We start from the raw sequence: 12,810 nt of genomic DNA, 5'->3' as shown, positions 1-12,810 counted from the left end.
CTCCGCTAGGGCACAGGCCCGGCGCCCGCCGCTGGCAAGGCAGCGCTAGAGGGGCAGGAGTCTGGGAGGGACAGCCCAGCGTGCCCGGAAGGGAGTGCACGCCAGGGTCCGGTGGGGGAGGCCACCGTCTCAGACGTATTCCCTCTGCTCTCAGCAGCGGGAGGAGCCAGGGCTCAGATGCAGCGCCCATTTCAATCACTCGCTTCCTGCCAGCCATCTATTGCGACTCCCTCGGATGGGTTTTGGCGCTTGGTTTCGCTTCCACTCCCAGCATTCTTGCCCTGGTCTCTCGCTACCTGTCTGTCTCTCTGTCTGTCTACCTCATATTCGTTTATCGCATTTGTATTCCTCCCCATAGCCAGAGGCTCCCTGGGCGGCTCACCCCACAATCGTCAAACGACCCAGAAGAATAAACAGCGATACTAACTAAAACCCAGAAACATAATAGAGCATAGTAGAATGTAAATACTGTATACATGCAACAAAATAAATGCCTCGGGAGGAATTAAACACAAGAAAGCCAGGAAAGCAGTAAAGCAGCAGCAGGGCCAATGGCGACAGTCTAAAAGAGAAACTCAATACAAAGGTCTTCACTTGGCACTGGCAGCAAGGGAAAGAGGGTGCCAGTCGCCGCTCCCTTGGAAGGGCATTCCCAAGGCGAGGCGCGCTGACAGAGGAGGCCCTTTCCTCATCGATTTCCCCCTCCTCATTTGGGGGGTTCGCAAAGGAGGGCTCCTGCTGATGGCCTGAGGGGTGTGGTAGGGGAGTGTGGGGACCGGTGTTCCTCGATATATCCCGGTCCCAAGGTGTTTCAGGCTACCCATGTAAGCGTGAGCACTTTGGATTGGACCCGGGCAATGGCAGGCAGCAAAGCAAATGCTGCAGGCTCGCCTGTGCCGAGTCTGGCTCTGCGGCCTAGCGGATATCCCCTTCCTTAAGCATACCTCCCCCTGTAGCCTTCGAGCATGGTGGTCAGGAGGGCACGGACGGAGTGACCTTCATCCACTGGGTCCTGGCGGAGAGCAAAGGCGGAGGAGAGCACGTGAGGCTCGATTCTTCGTGGAGCCAAAGGCAGCTCGTGCCGCCTCACGTCCACACGGGCCTCCCGGTCCGGCTATCCAACCGGTACTGCCCAGCCTCTCTCTATCGCGTACCCTCCATGCGTTTCTACTACGAACCTCCATGCACAGCGCGGCCATCTTGACGTCGTCCGCATCGCTGGGCCCTGCGGACCTTCGGGCGGGCCTTGGGGCCAGGAGGACGGGGAGCACAGAGCGAATGTTGCAGGGGGAGCGGGAAAAGCAACTTCCTTCCTCCCCTCCCCCCCTCCCTCCCTCCCCCACTGCCTCCCTCCATTTTGGAATTACAGTCCAGGGACCGCCCTGCCCCTGCCAGAGGACGCTGAAGTCGTGCCTGGGGGCACAGCCGATCCTTCCTGCTCCCCCTTTGGGGGGCACACTGCGGCCAGGCAGTGGTCCTGCTGAAGGGAAGAGAGTGCCAACCGTCGCCCCCCTGTGCTCCCTTCGCTGAGGCAGGCTGCCCCTCAGTCTGAGGAAGTGGGTCAGTGGTGTGTCCCACACATGGGGCAAGACTGCCCCCCACCGGGGCTTGCCTCTGGCCCGGGACTCCCGAGGAGGGCTCATGCCGGGGAGTTTCTAGGTGTACCCCACCACCCAGAGATGCCCTCCCGGAGGGCGATCGTGCTTGCTCAGCTCATGCCTCCCCTTCCTGGCTCGCCCTGAGGTGCCCCTCTGCACAGGGTTCCCCGCAAGCCTCCGCATTGCTCACCACCATTCCCGAGGGTCCCTTTCTGGCTGCTGCTCCTCTGCAGCCGCTGCGCCTTCTTGCCCGGGCAGCGCCGGCGCGCCTTGGATCTCTCCGAGGGCGCTGCCTCCGGCTCACCGGCTTGCTCCCAGGCAGAGCTCAGTGCGTTGTGCGGAGCGACTCGGCTCCTTCCCCGAAGGAAGGCAGGGACCTTCCAGTTGCCCCTTCGGTCCTCTGAGCCGGGACTCCCAAGCGGGCGCCCTTCCTCAGGGAGTGGGGCGACCCTGGGCTTTCCCCGGATCAGGCGAGCCATCCAAGCGTGCCTAGGAGGGAGGGAGACGGTGAGGGAGGGGGCTGGCGTTCCCCCCGTGCCCTGAGCTTGGGGTGCTCCAGAGCTGCAACTCCAGGATTGGGCCCTCCTGTCTGCACGCGGGGGATTGGGCAGGCTGGCTGGCAGCGGCGCTCCTCCATCTTGGACCAAGGAGGAACACCGCCATGCAGGGTAGCCCCCGTTCAGGTCAATGGGAGATATGCCTTCCTTTACTGGCCGGGGCAGCTTCCCCCACTGCTGCTGCTGCTAGCCATGCGTGTTTCCCCACGGGCAAGTCACGCCAGCTGACGGGACAGGGCCACTGCTTGCCCGAGAGGCTGCCGGGCCTTGGCGTGGGCCACGATGTGGGTAACGGGCAGGGGGGGAGGTGTGAGGCGACCCGCAGTGCCCTCCGCAAAGAAGTTCCCCTGGCGCGAAGACAGCCCCACTTTCCGCTGTAGCCAGAACCCTTGTGGGGTCTCTGGAGCTTGAACTGGGGGGCTCAGTCCCGTTTCAGGCCTCCCCTGCTGGTTCTGTCCTGCTCCGCTACCGCCCTGAAGGCTGGTGTGAGGAAAGGCAGCGCCCCCGGCTTCGGGAGGCAGCTGCCCCACTACCTACCCCGGCGCAGAATCCATTCCGCAGCACTGCTCACTCCGTCTCACACGGGCAGGAACTGTGTCTCCTCCCCGACACCGACGTTCTCCTCCCGCTAGCAGAGTCGCTGGAGAAGTGGCCAGGGGGTGCCCTGTGGCCGGTGATGTCACAAGGGGCCCCTCCCTGTCAGGGGCCTGGGGTGGCGGCGGCAGCAGCTCTGCCTTGGCCGCCTCTCGCGCCCTCCCTGCACAGCGTCTCTGGCGGAAAGATGCCGTCCGCCTCGTGGGCATTCCCCCTCCACGCTTCGCAGCTCCGGGGCCCTGTTGAGCTGCTTGCCTCCATTCTCCCGGCTCCCTTCCCTGCCCAAGCAGGCCAAAGAGGGGGAAGGAAACCCCCAGAAACACCCTTTCAAAGCACTTGTCCCAAAACACTTCTGTCAGCGAGGAGTTTGGCCATCAGGGCTCCCACAGTCCCTTTTGGGGGCCTTAGCACGGCTCCAACGTGCCTCTGTCCACAAAGTTCTCTTGGTATCCTACCCACTCGGGCGCTTCCTTCTTTGCACGCACCTTCCCTTCGCTAACATCGCAGGCTCGTCTTTGAAAAAGTCTGTCATCCACTCATCTCTCCCGGATATTTCAGGGTTGCTCAAAGCGAAGCTCAGGAGCCGTCTCGGGCAATTGGCTTGCCTAATTTTGTGGCTTGTTGGTTGCCGCTCAGGGCGCCCCGGGCCCCTGCTTGCCCCTCAGCACCTGCCTCCCCCACCGGTGGGCACCTGCTTGACACCACACGCGGCGGCTGTCAGGCACCTGGCGTGCACCATATGTGGCTCTTCCCTTGAGCAAGGCCGGCCACCCCTGGAATGTTCCTTCCACCTTCTGTTTATGTTCTCTGGAGCAGATAGTGCCCTCCTCGCCCCCTCCACCGCCTTTTGCCATGTAGCATTCCTAATCTGGAATCCCTAGCCTAGAAATCAAATGCTTTGGAAAGAAATCAGTCCCTTTCATTTCTTGGATCCTCTGGAAGGGAGGAGGTCTCCCCCTTCTCCTGTTTAGTTGCTCTCTTCTGTTTCTTTCCACTGATCATTGCGATACACCTTATTGTCCCTTCGTGCTGGTCACTGAAAAGTTGCATTCTGGATTCTGACCCTATTTTTCTCTCCTTTTGCTTTTTCCAAAGTGCAGGAAATTACACAAAAAGTAAATCATTATCGTTACTGCTATCAATTGCATAACTACAATTTTGAGTTCATAACACTTGGGTATTTCAAGCAAACAAACAAACTTTAAGAAAAGCTTTAACATGGGCCTGAAGTAAAAAATGATTCCCCTTGTAACATATCCACATTCTTCGCCGTGGTCTCCGTGCAGCACACATATGGGTGCTAGCCTGCGCAGTGCCTGTCTTCGGGGAGATTCCCCCAGCTCCAGCCGTTTTTGGCGGGAACTCCACTCCCCCTCCCCCATGCCCCAAATGGGCGGAGTCCCCGCCCTCTCGCCCCTCTGCTTTCCACCACCAGCCGCTGTGCCTCAGAGAGCATTCTCTCTTTACTACCGCTCTTCAGCATATACTTTACTCCGTTCACCTCTAAAATTTAACTTCCAACTTTATCCTAAATACTATCTCCCCAATGCCATATCCTTGCCACACAAACTACCATTCCCTTTACCACCCCTCGCCTCACAACCCCCCCAAATATGTATATGTATATATAAATACACCCCACTATCGTCTCTCCCACCCTATTTCCTTTTCATTTGTTCAATGGCACAGCGTGCAGCCTTCCAAAAGGGCACAGTGCGGAGCGAAAATGGCGCCTACCGACCCTCATTCGCTCTGCCTACTCCGCCTTGGTGACGGCCATTGCATGGACAAGTGTGTTCACTGCCAGGCCTTGACTCGTCAGGCTCGCAAGAACCAGGAAAACCGGCTGAAAACGCTGCACTGGGTCCACCTGGCCTCTGCAGAGAACGCTCCTCCCCGGACCAAACAAGGGGACTACCGAGCAGCGATTCATAATTGATTTTCTTCCCATTTTCTAAGATAAAGCTTTATCACAATAATAAAGCCGTATCCACCATCCCCCAGAGTCCACTTAAGCTCAGGCCGACTGCTTCAGTCACTCTGTCTTGCCACCTCATTGTCTGCCATCCCCTTCTTCTTTTACCATCAATTGTTCCCAGCATTAGGGAGGCCTTATATGGACGCAGACGCTCCTTTAGGTAACCAGGGCCTATGCCGTTCAGGGCTTTGTAGGTGATAACCAGCACCTTGAATTGGGCCTGGACTTCAATGGCAAGCCAGTGGAGCTGATGAAGGACTGGGGTTATATGAGAACAATGCCCAGTCCCCGTCAGCAGCCTGGCAGCTCCATTTTGCACCAGTTGAAGCTTCTGGACCGTCTTCATGGCAGGTACCTGGCCATCCCTTAGAGAGGCATTGACAACCTCCAGGATCCAGGTCCCTATCCTGTCCTTGGCTGTCTTGAGTAGCCAAGATGGGCAAGGGTCCAATAAGCAGGTGGTGGAACGTACTTGTCCAAGCACCTTGTCCACATCATCAGGCCGCAATAACTGAAATTCATCCATCAACTGTGGACCAGACCGCAACATTGGCTCCTCCCCTGAAGGCTCTGAGTCACTAGTGGAGTCCAGTTCATGACGAATCTGAGTGATTTTCTTCCTAAAATGCTTGGCAAAGTCGTTACAGTGGGCCGAGAGTGGTGCCAGGTCTTTCTTAGGACCTGGGTGAACCAGCCCTTGTACTACCCGAAGAAGCTCTGCCGGACGGCATTGTGAGGAGGCAATGGATGCGGAGAAAAAATTCTTTTTCGCCGCCCCCATCGCCACAGCATAGGCCCGATAATGGGCTCTTAAGTGTGTTCGGTCAGATTCATCCCGTGATTTCCTCCACCTATGCTCTAGCCGCCTCCCAACCCGCTTCATCGCCCATAATTCAGGTGTATACCAATCTGATGAACAGTTTCTACCCGGTGGGAGAGGACGCTTAGGAGCGATTGTGTCAATAGCCCTGGTCATTTCCCCATTCCACAGTTCGACCAGAGCTTCGACAGGAGCGCCAGCCTTGTCAACTGGAAATTCCCCCAGGGCCTTCAGGAAACCATCCAGATCCATTCGGCTCCGGGGGTGAACCAGCACAATCGGGTCTGCACCCTTACAGAGGGAAAGACCGCTCTCGAGCTCAAATCTCACGAGGAAGTGGTCTGACCATGACAGGGGAGTCAGACCTGAATTCCTCACCCTCAGATCACCCTCTTCCTGCCCCGTTGAGAAAACCAGGTCCAGAGTGTGTCCACGTTTACGGGTCGGGCCACTGACATGTTGAGACAGCCCCATGGCCGTCATGGAGGCCATGAAGTCCTGAGCCGCCCCGGTCAGATCCATCTCGACATGGAGATTGAAGTCCCCCAGGACCAACATCCTGGGGGTCTTCAACACCGGGTCTGAGTTGATCTCTGTCAGCTCAGGCAGGGAGTCTGTTGGGCAGAAGGGTGCACGGTACACCAACAGAATCCCCAATCTGTCTCGATCGCCCAACACCAAGTAGAGGCACTCTAGACCTGGTCTCGAGAGAACAGGAAGCCCCGTGAGGGAGATGGAAGCTCGGTAAACCAAAGCAACCCCCCCTCCCCTCCCCTCCCCTCCCCTCCAGGTGTGGTCGGTGCTGGACCAGATACCTGGGTGGGCACAGTTGAGAGAGGGACACATCCCCCTCCTCACCTGCCCAGGTCTCGGTTATGCAGGCCAAGTTGGCCCCCTCATCCACAATCAAGTTGTGGATGAGGGATGACTCATTATGGACTGACCTGGCATTAAGCAACAGCACCGTCAGGCCTGGGGGGTAGTTGACAAGCCTACCCGGAACCCTCCAGCTGGGGGAGTAACCAGAAGGGGGGATAGGTGTCAACCATCTGTCCCGCCTTCTTCTATGCAGACCCGTTAGACCCCCAACGCCATAACGTCCATTGCCCAAGACCACCCCGATGGTGGCGCCCATACGCTCCCCAGGTGCAACCAGGTCTGAATCCATAAAATACGCAAAATAAAATCACCTAAAACAATTAAAACCACTAAAAACCCACAGCCACCCGACGTACAGTTTAAGGAAGCCCAGCCCCCGCATGGCCCCGAATGGCCCCAAACGGCATCACTGCCCTTAGGCCGACACCCTTCGGCCGCAGGCCCAAGGCCCATGGCCCTGGCCGGCAGGTTAAAGCCCGCGGCTCCTCCTCCTCCACACCCCGCCCCCTGAGCGGCGCAGCTCTCACCTGCGCCGGAGGGGGGGGGGCGGAGCAGGGCATGTCGAGCGCTTGCCGGCCAGGTGGTGCAGGTGGGCCGGCAGCGTCCTGGCGGTGGTCTTCCGGGTGGCGGCGGCTGGTCTTCCCGGGCAGTGAAGGTGGGCAGTCCGTCCCAGTCCATCCCTCCGTGAGGCTGGCTCGGCTGTGGCCGGAGGGTTAAAGCCCGCGGCTCCTCCTCCTCCGCACCCAGCCCCCTGAGCGGCACAGCTCTCACCTGCGCTGGGGGGGGGGGGTGTGGAGCAGGGTGCACCGAGCGCTTGCCAGCCAGGTGGTGCAGGATTGAGTTTGAGTATTGAGTTTGAGTATTGATATTTGAGTTTCATCTTCAGGATCTGGCCTTCTAAAGAGCAGTTGGGGTTGATCTCCACTGGGACTGACTGGTTTGATCACCTTGCAGTCCAAGGGACTTGCAGGAGTGTTCTCCAGCACCACAACTGAAAGGCCTCAATTCTTCGGCGCTCAGCCTTCCTTATGGTCCAACGGCCATACATTGCAACTGGGAAAACCATAGCCTTGACTATACTCACTTTTGTCAGCAGGTTGATGTCCCTGCTTTTTAGTATGCTGTCAAGATTTGCCATAGCTTTCCTCCCAAGGACCAAGCGTCTTTTAATGTCTTGGCTGCAGTCCCCGTCTGCGGTGATCTTGGAGCCCAGGAAAATAAAATCCGTCACTACCTCCATTTCTTCCCCATCTATTTTCCAGGAAGTGATAGGACCAGATGCCATGATCTTAGTTTCCTTAATGTTGAGTTGCAAGCCAACTTTTGCGCTCTCCCCCTTCACCCGCATCAAGAGGCTCTTTAGTTCCTCTTCACTTTCTGCCATTAGAGGGGTATCATCTGCATGTCGGAGGTTGTGGATATTTCTCCCGGCAATCTTAGTTCCAACTTGTGATTCATCTAGCCCCGCCTTTCTCATGATGTGCTCTGCTTATACGTTAAATAGACAGGGCGACAGTATACAGCCTTGCCGAACTCCTTTCTCAATTTCGAACCAATCGGTGGTTCCGTGTCCAGTTCTCACTGTTGCTTCTTGACCTGCATATAGGTTTCTCAGGGGACAGATCAGATGGTCTGGTAATCCCATTTCTTTAAGAACTTGTCACAATTTGTTGTGATCCACACAATCAAAACCTTTAGCATAGTCAATGAAGCAGATGGGCACTCCCAAGCTTTCTCCATGATCCTGCATATGTTGGCAATTTGATCTCTAGTTCCTCTGCCCCTTCGAAACCCTGCCTGTGCTTCTGGTAGTTCTCCGGTCTACATGCTGCTGAAGCCTAGCTTGTAGGATTTCGAGCATAGCTTTGCTAGCATGTGAGATGAGTGCAATGGTGCGGCAGTCTGAACATTCTTTGGCATTGCCCTTCTTTCGAATTGGAATGTAAACCGACCTTTTCCAATCCTGTGGCCACTGCTGAATTTTCCAAATTTGCTGGCATATTGAGTGTAGCACTTTAACTGCATTTTAGGATTTTGAATAGCTGAGCTGGAATACTGTCTCCTCCACTAGCTTTGTTGTTGCTCAGACTTCCTAACGCCCATTTGATTTCACATTCCAGGTTATCTGGCTCAAGGTCAGTGACCACCCCATCATGCTTATCAGGGATGTTAAGGTCTTCCCCTTTCTCCCTTGCCTTTTTTTTCCCTTCTTTCCTCAGCTATTTGTAAAGCTTCTTCAACAGCTTTGTGAGCTGTATTTTGCCAGTTTCTATGGGTGCGACCGCCTTGCAAATATGCTGTAGGGAAAACCCATTCTCTGCTCCAACAGCTATAAAAATTGCAGCTACATTCAGTGCAGAGTTCTTGTGGGGGAGGTGATATCAACCTGTCTGATCAAGAAGTCCTGAGGCTTTACCAATGGCTTCAAGGGAAGTGCAGCAGGCAGAGAGGAGGGAGGTCAACAATGAGTGAGTTGTAAGTATGAGATTGGAGCAGGGCAATCTGTGGGAGAACCTCAAATGTACCTTGCTATACAGGGAAGCCATATAATGTAGCTGCTTGCAGGAAGTTTATGTCAAGCGGTATTAGCATTTATCTCATCTGCTTTTGGCATTTAGGCTGCTCTGCTCTACTTCACTGCCTCTTTCAGTCTGATAAGAATACACAAAGGATTTTTCTCCACTTTCCCTTAATACATTGCCAGAGAGAGGCTGATTTGGGCAGGAAAGCTGCTCAGTTGTCAGACAGCTCCACAGTTGCTTCACTGTGTGTTGCAATGCCCTTCCTCAGCAACAGGTAACTATTCTCCCCACCCCTTATCTCTGCTGGGTTACGGTGATGCACTCAGGACTGTCTGTGCACCATTTCCCTGCAAGATGCCGAGGCTTCCTTTTGTTGTCAGCTTGGTGATCTCACAAAGCCACCCCACGATCATCTGGCTCTACCAAAACAAAGCAGATCGAGTACCAAGAGGTGCATGTCTTGATAATTAAAAAGCAAAGGGCACTGTGGACTGACCGACATTAATCAACAAGCAGTATAGTCTTCTAGTCCAGGTTACTGCATGCGGAGTTCCAAGAGTCTATGCTAAGAAGACTCTTTCCCAGATACTAGTATATTCTGTTTACCAGCCACTGTAGAATTAAACCTTTGCAGCATCCACAGCCATCTTTGGAATTTGCCATTTGTGTTACTCTTTGGCTGGGACCACACATCAAACATACAACTCTGCTCAATTATCTTGGTTCGTCCCTTTTCAACTAGTGATCAGACCCATGATGGGAAGTCAGCTCCCTCCAGGCGATATCTCATCAGCCCCTGCAGGGAGGGACAAGGCTCTTCTCTTTGGCAGCCACAATCACAAGCCAAGATTGGCTAGTTGTGGCTGCCCAACAGCCTCTGCTGTGCAAACCGGGCTCATGCCCCAAAGCACAGCAGAGACAGGAAGGCAGCTGAGCAGGCCCCCTTGCCTTCCCCAGGTTTGTGTGACCTGTATATTCAGGTGACAATGAGGAAACCTCAGCTGGGTGCACTGCAAGCAGCAGCAGCAGCTCAGCAAACTCCCTCCCACTTTGCGCAGTGCACACCTGAGAGGAACCGCTCCTGAGGCGAGAACCAGCTGGGGGAAGCTCCACTCAGCCGATTCCCCGGCGCCTCCTTCCTTGCACCCAACCAAGTGCTCACCCAGGAGCCATTCTTGCATGAGGCAGCAGCACCCGGAGGGCAGCACTTCTTGCCCTTTCTTGCTGCTGCTTGCCAGAAAGGCAGCCGTCGGGCTGGGGATGACTCTTGAGCAAGTGGGAACATGAAAAAGGAGTGCCACCGCCTAGCTGATCCTTGCCCCACCTGCTCATGCACTGCTCGGGCTTCTCTCTGGTGCAAGTGCAGAAGGGCAACAGGGAAAAGAGCTGAGCAACCCTGCTCCTTTCTGCAGCACCACCCAGCTGATCACCCATTCCTGCCCCAAGAGCATTTTTAGGGTGGGAGGTGGGCAGGGCAGCTGTCAACGGCACTCTCTGGCTAGCTGCTTGGCAAGGACAGCAATGGCCACTCTTGCCAAGCAGCTCTCCGTTTCTGGCCTTCATACCACATTTGAACGTTTCCTGGGCTCAACAAGGTGTTGTGCAATGGGAAAGCCATAGGACAGGCTGCAGTTTCTATGCATGGTTCCTCACAACCAAAGCTACCACAGTGAAATACCATTGCGGGGGATGACGCAAGCAGCCATCAATAGTTAAAAACTCACCATTGTTTATTGTGTGAACCCAGTCACTATTTATAAACATTTCAATCTGTGATGATCAGCCAGCACTGTAAACTTGTGAACCCTGCATATAAGCTTGTCTATACCCTGCAGTACATCCAAGCACCTCTTTACAGATGCAAGTTCCCTTTGCTTATTTGTTTTCTGCTCAAGTATAGAAGATGTTTTACTTGTATTATCAAAAAGCACTATTCCAAAATCGACACTAGTTGAGAAGTACCTTTTATAATCAGGTGTTTTTAAAATAGGTAAGAATATTAAAAGCCTCGTCAGATGCACTTTTGACACTTCACTGAACATGCTATTTTGTTAGGGCTTTTTTTTCCTTGGCAGGTCAGTCAATAGGACAGCTACTGCTGTGATGCACGGAACAAAATTCCCTAGCCCCAGAAGGTATCTTACTTGCTTTTTCATAGTAGGCTTTGGGTGGGGATGCAGCGGACTAGCTTCCTATGTATCTATTGATGATGTTATCACTTCCTATGTTACATACTGCTTCGGTTACTTCTAATATAGCAATCTAACAGTTTTATGGTCAGTCCTGCTTCTTATTACTGCAAACTTTTCTCAGATGAACCACATAAATGATGTACAAAACTTCTCGTCAGCATTTTATGAAGCTAAAACAATACCTTATAAAGGAACAAAAAGTATCTAAGTGACATTTGGAAGCAGTGGAACACAAGGGCTGTTTTGCAGCCTTGACCACGCTGGTGTTTGCCGGGTGCTACATTGCGTATCAGCCTGCACACACTTGCAGGATGAGAAGACCCATTTAAGAGCTCCCACACTTGGATAGACTTGAGATGAAATGGGGGAAGCTAGTATCCTTTAAGAGCATTTGTTGAAGTTCACTTTGAAATACCACTCTGTAATCACAACCGTGCAACTACTCCTTTAAAGCAAAATATTAGTACTCAAGTATGTACTTTTAATATATTGGCTCTATATGCTGAACATCTGAGCTCATCATGTTGATCCTTCTGAGATCCAGGGGACAGTAGCACCAGCATCTTCTTCCAAATAGGCACAACTAGATGCAGTGGATGGGGGTGACCACAATGGAGGTGTCCATGGGGACCAGAGACTTGTGGGGGCATGCTGGGACTCAGGTTCATGCCAAACATTCCTTTCCTTTCCTTTTGCATATGACATGGGGCCCAGATTTGGCATGGTTCCATCAGTTGCTTTCTGGAGCATCTTCTCCTTGGTGGTAGAGATGACAGACATGTCTGAACTCCCTGTGCTTTGATAGATTGTGGGGCCTATGCACTGGGAAGCACTTGTTTCCCAGTGGCTTTGATGGGCCACTGGGTAGCCCACTCATTGCAGGTTATCAAAGCGGGCACAAGGCAACCCACCCTTGGAGCCCAAGTAATGCATGTGCCTCACCCTCCAGTGCTCAGAACACTGACAGACCTTGAGCAGCATGGAGCAGGCATGGAGCTGCCAAAGGACATGGAATCCACAATTCCATGTCATCCAGTAAATGTTATACTCTAAAAGACGCAAGTAACACCATATTTCTAGTTTGTCACTGGGACAGGGGTTGCAAATAGTACTCATGCTGTGGGATGGTGCAATTACTTTGCCTCGTCTAGCCTCCTAAGTGTGGCTAATCCGCTACCAGAACAGCCTAAGTAGGACATGAGGGCAACTACCTTCTCTCACTGTTGTTTTCCTAGCAACTGATACTGCGAGGCATCCTGCCTCTGAGGGAGGCAATACTTAGTCATGAGGACTAGTAGCAGTCATAGTCTCATCCTTTACAAGTTTGCCTAACTTCCTCTGAAAACAACTAAGCTGCTTTCTCAGTAAGAGATAAACAAACCATTGACTTGGGAGCTAGGGTGGCCCCTGGTCAGTCTAGTGGTTGCCTGCTGCCAGTCTTGTGCTACCCCTCTGAACTTCGACCCCATTTGGCCCTAGGCCAGCTTTCCCCAACTGGGTACCCCTTCAGATGGACTGAACCATTCCCAGAATGCCTTGGCCAGCTGAGCCTTGTGTACTGGAACTGTGGGGTACCGCACGTGCCCAATCCCCTCACAAGTTCGTTTAGTGCCTCTTACCACATTTCACAAAGTTGAATTAATGTAATTAGAATTTCAGGTATTCCAGAA

The sequence above is a fragment of the Varanus komodoensis genome, unplaced genomic scaffold (genome assembly GCF_004798865.1).
Source record: "Varanus komodoensis strain SLA01 unplaced genomic scaffold, ASM479886v1 scaffold23, whole genome shotgun sequence".
In the NCBI taxonomy this organism is placed as follows: domain Eukaryota; kingdom Metazoa; phylum Chordata; class Lepidosauria; order Squamata; family Varanidae; genus Varanus; species Varanus komodoensis.
This window is presented reverse-complemented; position numbering follows the sequence as displayed.